Below are 9,496 nucleotides of genomic sequence, written 5' to 3' on the forward strand. Positions count from 1 at the left end.
ACCAGGGGACGCAGCACGGAAATGAGAGCCCAGCGGACACGTAACTGCACGGTTCCCAAACTTCAGCAGGCATTAGAATCACCTAGCTAATTTGGTAGGTAAAGCGAGCCCAAGGGTTAATGTTTTTAAGAAGTTCTAAGTGATACTGATGCTGCTGGTCCAGGGCCACACTTGGAAAACCACTGCTTTTTGGCAGAATTCCCATGGAGACCTAACCCCAAGCATCTGTTCTCTTCAAATCCCTTCAGGTCAGACCGTGCCCCAGGCAATAGTTTCTCCCCTCGGCTGTTTGTCCACTGTCAGCAAGTCCTGATGATACCGGTGTTTTCCTTCCCGTCAAAGCACTTTTCCACCTATTCCTAACCGATTGCCCACCCACTTCTCTATTCCCTTGACAATTTCCTTGACAGGATTTCAAGCCACTGTAAAACTCGCATTTTCATGCCCAGCATGATGTTTTCCTTTTGTTCTGTTTTATTTTTGCAGCAGATTAAGAACTATCACTAGGGCACATCCCTTTTTAATCCCTCAGTCATTGTGGCCCAAAGCTCTGCCAAAAGTTCTGTGCTGCCCAGAACACAAAATGAATGGAAGAATGAGAGGTCAGTCAAGTCAGGGCAGCGAGGCAGAACATTCGCAGTGCATTTAGCTAACGTGCATAGAGGGACAGTACCGCGTCTGTTGTACCAAGTGTTCATCTTTGTCTTAAGCAGGATATGAGCCTAAAATGTGGAAGGAAGGATTCTGTTTAAAATTTTTATTTTGTGGTATTTAGTAGATAATCTTTAGTAACAGAGAAACAGCTTTATATCCCTAATTATAGGAAATGGTTTTCAATTAATCCTTCTTTATAACCAATGTGTTCTCAGATCCCTATCTATGACGAGGGGTCTAGAGAATAAACTATGCTGGAAGTCTATGGTATTGCAATAAAGAGGAAGAAGGGGTGTTTATTTGTATGAAATAAAAACCATAATTTCTTAAGGTACTTAGATGACTTAAATTCTTAAAAGGCTGATACCTTATGCAAGAGGTATAGTTACATACCCGATTCTCTTTTTATCAGCCAATATGAGGAATCAAGCCTGATATCTTGTTAGAATGCCAGCATTTAAACAAAATAAGACAGTTCTAGAGGCTTACTTAGCAGCCCTCTTTCTTTTTTTGTGTAAACTCTACCCTCCACGTGGAGCTCAAACTCACAACCCTGAGATCAAGAGTCACATGCCTTACTTGCTGAGCTAGCCAGGCACCCCATTAGTAGCCCTCTTTCAAGATGACAAAGCAAGGTCCACTCTTCTGTTACCTGCCCCTCCTTCCCACTTCCCTTCCTGCTCATAAAGAAAGTCTTGGCATTTGGCAGGAAGAGGCGTGAGTCAGAGGGAAGCCAGCGGGAACAGACGAAGCAGAGGGCTGCTGCTGGTGGTGATTGCATGGGTGGGGGAATTTCACCCCTGTACTAGAAAGATCCAAGCTTCACTTGTAGACAAGCTTGCTGAAGCCAGCCACTCATCCCTGCCCTTCCAAGTTCTGCCCACCCATTGGTCCTCCCAGGTAGTAAGGCATCTCTTTTCCATTCATGGCCATTATGACTAATTTCTAAAATTACATGTATGTTTTTAGTATGCACTCTGTGTGTGTGTGTGTGTGTGTGTGTGTGTGTGTAAAGGTGAGAGTAAGGGTTACTATGCCTCCGGCTTCACTATCCTAGCCATTGCCCTCCATCTCAAGAATTCCAAACTTCTTTTCATCTAATGCTTCTGAATTAGAACTTTCTGCTAAACTTAATCTAGTCAACAGAACTTCAAGCTTCCCTTTAATATGGCTTAAATATATGAAATAATTTCTTTTTTGAAAGCTACTCAATGACATCTTTGACACTTCACATTTCCACAAACATCTATCGTATTTTACTAAAGAGATTCCAATGTCACATGAAACTCATCAACACATTACCTTGACTCTCGTGGCAATGTTGTGAATTATTACTGTGGGCAGAAGCTATCGTATTACTCCATGACTTTTATCAGTATAGATCAGTGGTGACCTAAACAGTTCCTTTTTCTAGATGTCTTACATTTTTTTCATCTTCAATTAGACTGAGGTACTGGAGTGGCCATTGCTTTTGTAAGTGAATGTTCTCAGTTCTACTGCTAATCATAATGCAAAGATGGATACCTGCTAATTATTTACTCTGGCCAGAGGCATTATTTATTTACAGAGCTAGTAATGTTTTATGACTCTTGTGAACTGGTCTACACCCATGGTTTTGCTCTTGTTCTAAATTTTGCTTTCCATTTAATTGTAACCTTGAGCTAATACAGACACTGTGTGTTTTTACCTAATGAAAACATTAGGTATTCAGGTCAAGAAGATAACAGATCTCCTGCTTGAACTGAAAACAAGTTCTTCAGAAGCCTTTAAGAATTGGATCCCTTCAAGGCTGAAACTGCTGTTCTGAGCAGCTTGGTAAATCTTCATGAGACTTTTCGTGATTTGTGCCGTGGTTGTGTATACCTACTGTGGAGTTGCTGAGACAATAAATGTTAATGATCCCCAGCCCCCGTGATATGCCTGCCAGGGGAAGTGGCCTGGAGAGAGAACAGCTGTCAAGGCCTTGCCTTGCCTTTGCTTCTCATGAAGACAACAGCATTCCCCAGAAGCATTCCTTCCCCCCCCAAAGATTAAGTGAGTCCCATCACCAGCAAGCCCAGACATACTCAGGTTTCTAGAGAGGACACTTGATGACTGACCTACCTCAGCCAGCGGGAGCCCCCAGCACAGCAGATGACCAAGGCAAGAGCTTGATACTCCCTTTTGAAAGGGAGTCAGATCAGTGTAAACCAGAACATTCTTTCTGAATAGAAAAAACTCTGTTAGTCATGAAAATGATTCCACCCCTCATACTGTAATCTCAAGTCTATGAATAAATCCATGATGATGATGATGATGGCTTAATTCTTATACATCTAGGGGTCGACATGATTTGCAGAGCAAAGTCACATTCCAGAGGCAGAATCAGCAGCCACAAATTTTATAAAGTGTTTACATTCTTTATTTTTATTCAGTGAAGAACATTAGAGATATATGATTCATAATCTGGGGCAACACCTTTTAAAATCCCCTTCCTCCACTCTCCAATTTTCCTGTATGCTCCAGGGTCTCTACTATATCAGTGCTTTAACATTGTCTCTCCAGGCTCCATCTGTCTTACATTGAACTCTTCCTCTTCTTTCCTGCTCTTTTTTTTTTTTTTTTTAAGATTTATTTATTTATTTTATTTGAGAGAGAGAGAAAGAAAGCAGGAGAGCACGAGTAGGGGGATGGGTCAGAGGGAGAGGGAGAAGCAGACTCCTCGCTGAGCAGGGACCCTGACTCAGGACTCCATCCGAGGATCCTGGGATCCTGACCTGAGCTGAAGGCAGACACTTACCCGACTGAGCCACCCAGGTGCCCCTCTTTCTTGCCCTTGACTATACTAGATACCTTGACTTCTATTCTAGCAATCAAAAACACACCCTCTTTAAGTGGATGAGAGATGGGGATACCTGGCTAGGCATTGTGTTTACTATGTTACTGGACTGGGTTTTGGAAGTGGAGGATCAGGAAAGGCATCCTACTTAATTTTAAAGTTAATTTTTGCTGCAACAGGTTTGCTGTCCTTCATTATGCTATTATCACATTGCAACCACATATTAGATGCAGTATTTCTGTTTTGAAGTCTTACCAGCCCCGTTATAAAGGAGACATCTCAGCTTCAGAGATTATTAATATTCCCATGGGCACGTTGCCTAAAAGTGGAAAAGTCCCGTTCTGAATTCAAATCTTTCTTCCCCCCGAGTCTACACATCTGAACATCTGTCACTATAACTGTTGTCCTAAAGAATTAATTCAAGGGAAAAAACAAGTGTTTGTACACGTCATTTAGATTAGATACAGGCCAGCATCGGAAACCTGGGATGTACTGTATGGTGACTAACATAATATAATAAAAAATCATTATAAAAAAAAAAAGATTAGATACAGGCCAAAGCGTCAAGGCACAAAAATACGCATATGATTTGGTAAATTATTAACCAGCAACTGAATATTAATAGACTTATGTGGCCATGGAAGCATTACAAAATAGATTGATAAAAAAATTAAATGAAGTTTGGTATACATATAATTATGATCATTTATGTTATAAATGATTATAATCATTTAAAACTAAGCATAGAGAATTAAAAATCATAAAAGTCATAAAGATTGCAAGATATGTCTATGAAGGTGAAGGGAAAGGGGTCATGTGTTTCTCTAAGAGTAAACTGTAAATGACTTCTGCTTGTCTTTTGAAAGAAAGATTGTCATTCCTGTCCGTGCTGATTCTGCTGACCACAAACTTGGCGAGCTCAGAGTCAAGCTGGGAAAGCTAAACCTCCCATTAATCTGGTAGATCGAGACATTTCATATTTTTCAGCTTCTTATCCTGTGTCTACCCAAATAGTACTTCACAGTGAAATAGCCTAGAACAAAGCCAGCCAAACCTCGGCTCTCCTCCCTGCAGGGGGCACTGTGGGCTTGTTTAAATAGAAGACTGGCAGCGCCGGAGCCAGGCCAAGTGGTCAATTAGCAGTTTAACTTCACAGCTCAGCCTACAATGGGAACTGTTCCTCTGATACCCGGCACTGAACATTTCCTATTCTCCCTTTCCCTGCTCCCCCAGATCACTCTGCTATTCGTCCAAGGATAAAAGAGCTGCTGAATATGAAGTGTGACTTGGGGAGATGTGTGTCAAATCTCGAAGCCTTGCTCCTAAGGTAAATGAAGACCCTACGCTGACGGGAATTTGGCAGGGAAGATATATTTGAAGTCAGGCTCTCTCAGCAGCTCAAAATCGCCTTTCTGCTGGTGGGAAGACAGCCTTCCTGAGGGCCTGGATCCTCAGAGGGAAATATTCTTTTCTTTTTCTTTTAAATAATCATTGTGGTGTTCATCACTTTCATGAAAGAGTGGAGTTTGAAAAGGAGACTGACCATGGCATATAACACAGCCTGCTGTGCTCACGGGTCAATTAATGCATTTTCTCTAAAGAAGTACCTCTTTATTCTAGAGGGGTGTGTGGATTCTCTTACTAGACAACCGGCATGAAAGGTCAGATTTACCAACTCTACCATTCTCTTTGGCAGGTTTATTTCAAATTCAGTTGTTTTCTTTTATAGTTCAGCACTCTAGGAAGCCTCACTTTGCTCCAAACATTCAGACTCTGAGCTCCCAAAGAGTGAGGCATTCTGTGCGTCTGGGTAAGAGCTTGTGATTGATGGCGTGTGATTCGTCCATCCATAGACACTTAGGTTGCTTCCATATCTTGACTATCGTAAAAAAAAAAAAAAAAAAATGCGGCAAGGAACATAGGGGTGCAGATATCTTTTTGAATTAGTGTTTTTGTTTTCTTCAGACAAATACTCAGAAGTGGCATTGCTGGATCATATGGTAGCTCTATTTTTAATTTTTTGAAGAACCTCCATACTGTTTTCCATAGACCAGTTTGCATTCCCGCCAACAGTGCACCAGTTTGCATTCCCGCCAACAGTGCACGAGGGTTCCCTTTTCTCCACATCCTCACCAACACTTATTATTTCTTATCTTTTTTTATTATAGCACCAGTTTGCATTCCCGCCAACAGTGCACGAGGGTTCCCTTCTCTCCACACCCTCACCAACACTTATTATTTCTTATCTTTTTGATTATAGCCATTCTAATAGGTGTGAAGTCGTCTCTCATTGTGGTTCTGATTAGCATTTTCCTGGTGACTAGGGATGTTGAGCACCTTTTCACATACCTGTTGGCCATGTGTATGTCTTCTTTATAAAAATACCTTTTCAGATCTTCTGCTGATTTTTTTGGCTTTGCTTTTGGTGTCAAATGATTGCAAATGCTCTTAATGCCACTGAATTATACACTCAAAAATAATTAAAATGGCAAACTTTATGGTTTGTCTATTTTATCACAATTTTAAAAAATCACAAAACTAAGACGAACCTTGTGTTTTCCTGTAGATCAGCTTGCCACTTCCAAACCTAAAATGCCCTTCCTGATATTTGTTCCTAACCAATGCCCTTGCCTCTGTCTTGAACTCTACACAGCCACCCAGACCAGGCTTGTGCCAGAATCACACTTCAGTCCATTGCTGCCTGACCAGTCAGGCTCCCTCCCTCTTCATCTGGCTTCATCCAGATCCCTGGAATGTTACCTTGCCTGAGATTTGCACTTTCCCTTTATGCCCTTAACTGTCTCTCTGCCTGTAACTGGGAGATTGTATATCATGCTTTACTCTCTTCCTCTGGCTTAGATTCTTTCCTATAAGGGGCTCAACTTTGCTGCCCTGTTTGTTTGAGGGCTGACAGAACAGATGCATACGCCACATACTTCCTCTGCCTTATTATTGTCTCCAGATCCCGGTTCACATGTGTTACATCTGTGAAGGCAGGCTGGAGGCACTGCTTGAAACAGCATTCTCCTCTTTTTTTTTTTTTTTTTTTAAGATTTTATTTATTTACTTGAGAGAGAAAGAGCAAGCGAGAGAGTGAGAGAGAGAGAGAGCACACAAGCAGGGGGAGAAGGGTAGAGGGAGAAGCAGGTTTCCCACTGAGCAGGGAGCCCTATTCAGGGCTCGATCCCAGGACCCTGGGACCATGACCTGAGCCAAAGGCAGATGCTTAACCGACTGAGCCACCCGCGTAGCCTGCATCCTCTTCTTTTTCATAGATTCAGACTTTTGTGGAAAAATTGATACTTATGATTTGGGAGGAAGTTATGTATTTACCATATTCATCTATATCAAATGCTAATAAAAAAACCTCAGCTCACTTATGATGATGAACATTACATGATATATATTGGTTGGAGGTAACTACATCCTCATCTTGGTGACATGTCTCTATTTCAGGGATAGAAACTCCTCGATCCAGGTGTCTTGCTCTCTCCCCTCTTAGACCACCAAGTCTGCAATGCAGCCTCAAAAACAGCTAGTTGTTATGAAACATATCAAGCCATAATAGGATTCTTCATTACTTGAGAACAATAAATTGTTATATGCTCAGTTGGAGAAGGCATTGCTTTCAGAGGAAAATATTTTGATAATGAAAGTATGCTTGACTTGATAAAATATCCTATACACCCTGCCATCTCAAATGTTTGTTGAGAGTGATGGTGATTCCACTAGGAGTGAATAAGCTTAGTGCCATTTAGACATGTCATTAGTTACTAAAAAAAAATATTCAGGGAAACAACTGCTTTTATATTTATTCATTCATGCACTCATGCATGGATTCCACAAATACTATTGAATGTCTGCTGTGTGTCAAGCACTGTTCTGGGAGCTATGATTATAGTGGCATGAGGGTGAGTCCAAGGTTCTCTTTCTTTACTTCCTATTCTTGGAGTTTACATATGAAATATTGGTCCCAGGCACTCCTAAAACTCAAATGTTCTGGAAGTTGTCTGAGGCTGACCATCAAGGTCAGATACAATGGGAACCCTCCTATTCTCAGCCCAAACAGTCCTATTTCTCTTTCTTAGATGGTTTCTCTTCCTGACACAATTTCCCACATGCATCCAAAACAATGCCCATGGGTGAAGTCTTGTGTAAAAAAAATCACCTTCTTCAAACTATAATACCACTTGTCTGCCCTTAAATAGGACTGACTGCTCTTTTTTCTGTTTCTGAAAGTCTTTTCTCAAACTCAAGTAATCACTAGAATTCTGAAATTTGAATATATATAATCTTTTTTTTTTTTAAAGATTTTATTTATTTATTCGACAGAGATAGAGACAGCCAGCGAGAGAGGGAACACAAGCAGGGGGAGTGGGAGAGGAAGAAGCAGGCTCACAGAGGAAGAGCCTGATGTGGGGCTCGATCCCATAACGCCGGGATCACGCCCTGAGCCGAAGGCAGGCGCTTAACCGCTGTGCCACCCAGGCGCCCCTATATATAATCTTTTAACTTTGGCTTATGTGAATCATAAAGCATTAGAAAAAATTAGCTTTACAATCTTTCTTGCTGAAAAAAATTCAATTTTCTTTTGGTCTCAGCAAATTGGTGGAAGGGATTTTGGCAAAAGGCAAATCTATTATTATTACCTTAGGATTTATTGGAGACAAAAATGGGACCATTAGTTAGAAACTATAATATAGACTATATTTTGGTGTTTATACTTCTAGTGAAACTGTGTAAAACAAGACGATCCCTATTGCAAATAAGATTTTAGAGCAGCAGGGTAATTTTAAGATCTACCAAGTCCATCCTATTTAAGAACCTTAAAAAAAATTTTAATGAAATTCTAGTCATCCTTAATATAAGAATGTTAATTACCAAGGAGTAATTAAAAATTTGTCCAAGCCCAAAGAGACTGCCTATGTGGGCAACTGAAAAAATAGAAATTTCCCTTCACAGCTATAATTTGGAAAGAAAATTTCTAAACCATACAATTTACAAAGACACCTTCTTCCTCTTTGGAAAAGACTTGGACTCAATATAACACTTAGGGGATGATGTGGAATTTTGAAAAATTTTAGCCAGACACGGATGGCACAAGCACTATGAGTGCTGACTAATGAGCTTATCAATTCTACCCGGCACTGCAAACACCAGCATTTCCTGGTTTCGTTAGTAATCTTGTTGCCGCTATAACATGTTACCACACATTTAGTGTCTTTTTTTTTTTTTTAAAGATTTTATTTATTTATGTGACAGAGAGACAGCCAGCGAGAGAGGGAACATAGCAAGCGAGTGAGAGAGGAAGAAGCAGGCTCCCAGCAGAGGAGCCCGATGTGGGACTCGATCCCGGAACGCTGGGATCACGCCCTGAGCCGAAGGCAGACGCTTTAACGACTGCGCTACCCAGGCGCCCCCACACATTTAGTGTCTTAAAACACACCTTTATTCTCTCCCAGTTCTGGAGCTCAAAAGCCCAAAATGAGTCCTATAGGGCTACAGTGAAGGTCCCCCTTCTGGACCCTCCAGGGGATGGTCCATTTCTTGCCTCTTCCAGCTTCTAGAGGCTCCCACATTCCTTGGCTCATAACCATTTTCTCCAAGCACTCCAATCTTTTCCTTCCCTCATGGAATCTTCTACTGCTCTCTCTCATAAGGACTCTGGTGATTCCTTTGGGCCCACCCAGATAATCCAGGATCATCTCCTCATCTCAAGATCTTCACCTTTACCTCTATGAAGTCCCTTTTACCATGCAAGGTAACATTCACAGGTGTTGGAGATGAGGGTGTGGATATTTTCAGGCACTATTATTCAGCCTATCACACTGAGCAATCAGAGTCCGTTATTTAACTTCTGCAAGCCTCTCAAATGGAAAAAAAATAAGGATATTTTGTAAACTCTAGAAAGATGATAGCCATGTTAATATTTATGCCATCTCTAGCTCTGTGGATCTATGAAAATTTCACCCCGACCGGAAGAGTCTGCATCACTGATTTTCAGTTTACTAGGCATAAATGACA

Source organism: Ursus maritimus, unplaced genomic scaffold (genome assembly GCF_017311325.1).
Source record: "Ursus maritimus isolate PB19 unplaced genomic scaffold, ASM1731132v1 scaffold_10, whole genome shotgun sequence".
Taxonomy (NCBI): Eukaryota; Metazoa; Chordata; class Mammalia; order Carnivora; family Ursidae; genus Ursus; species Ursus maritimus.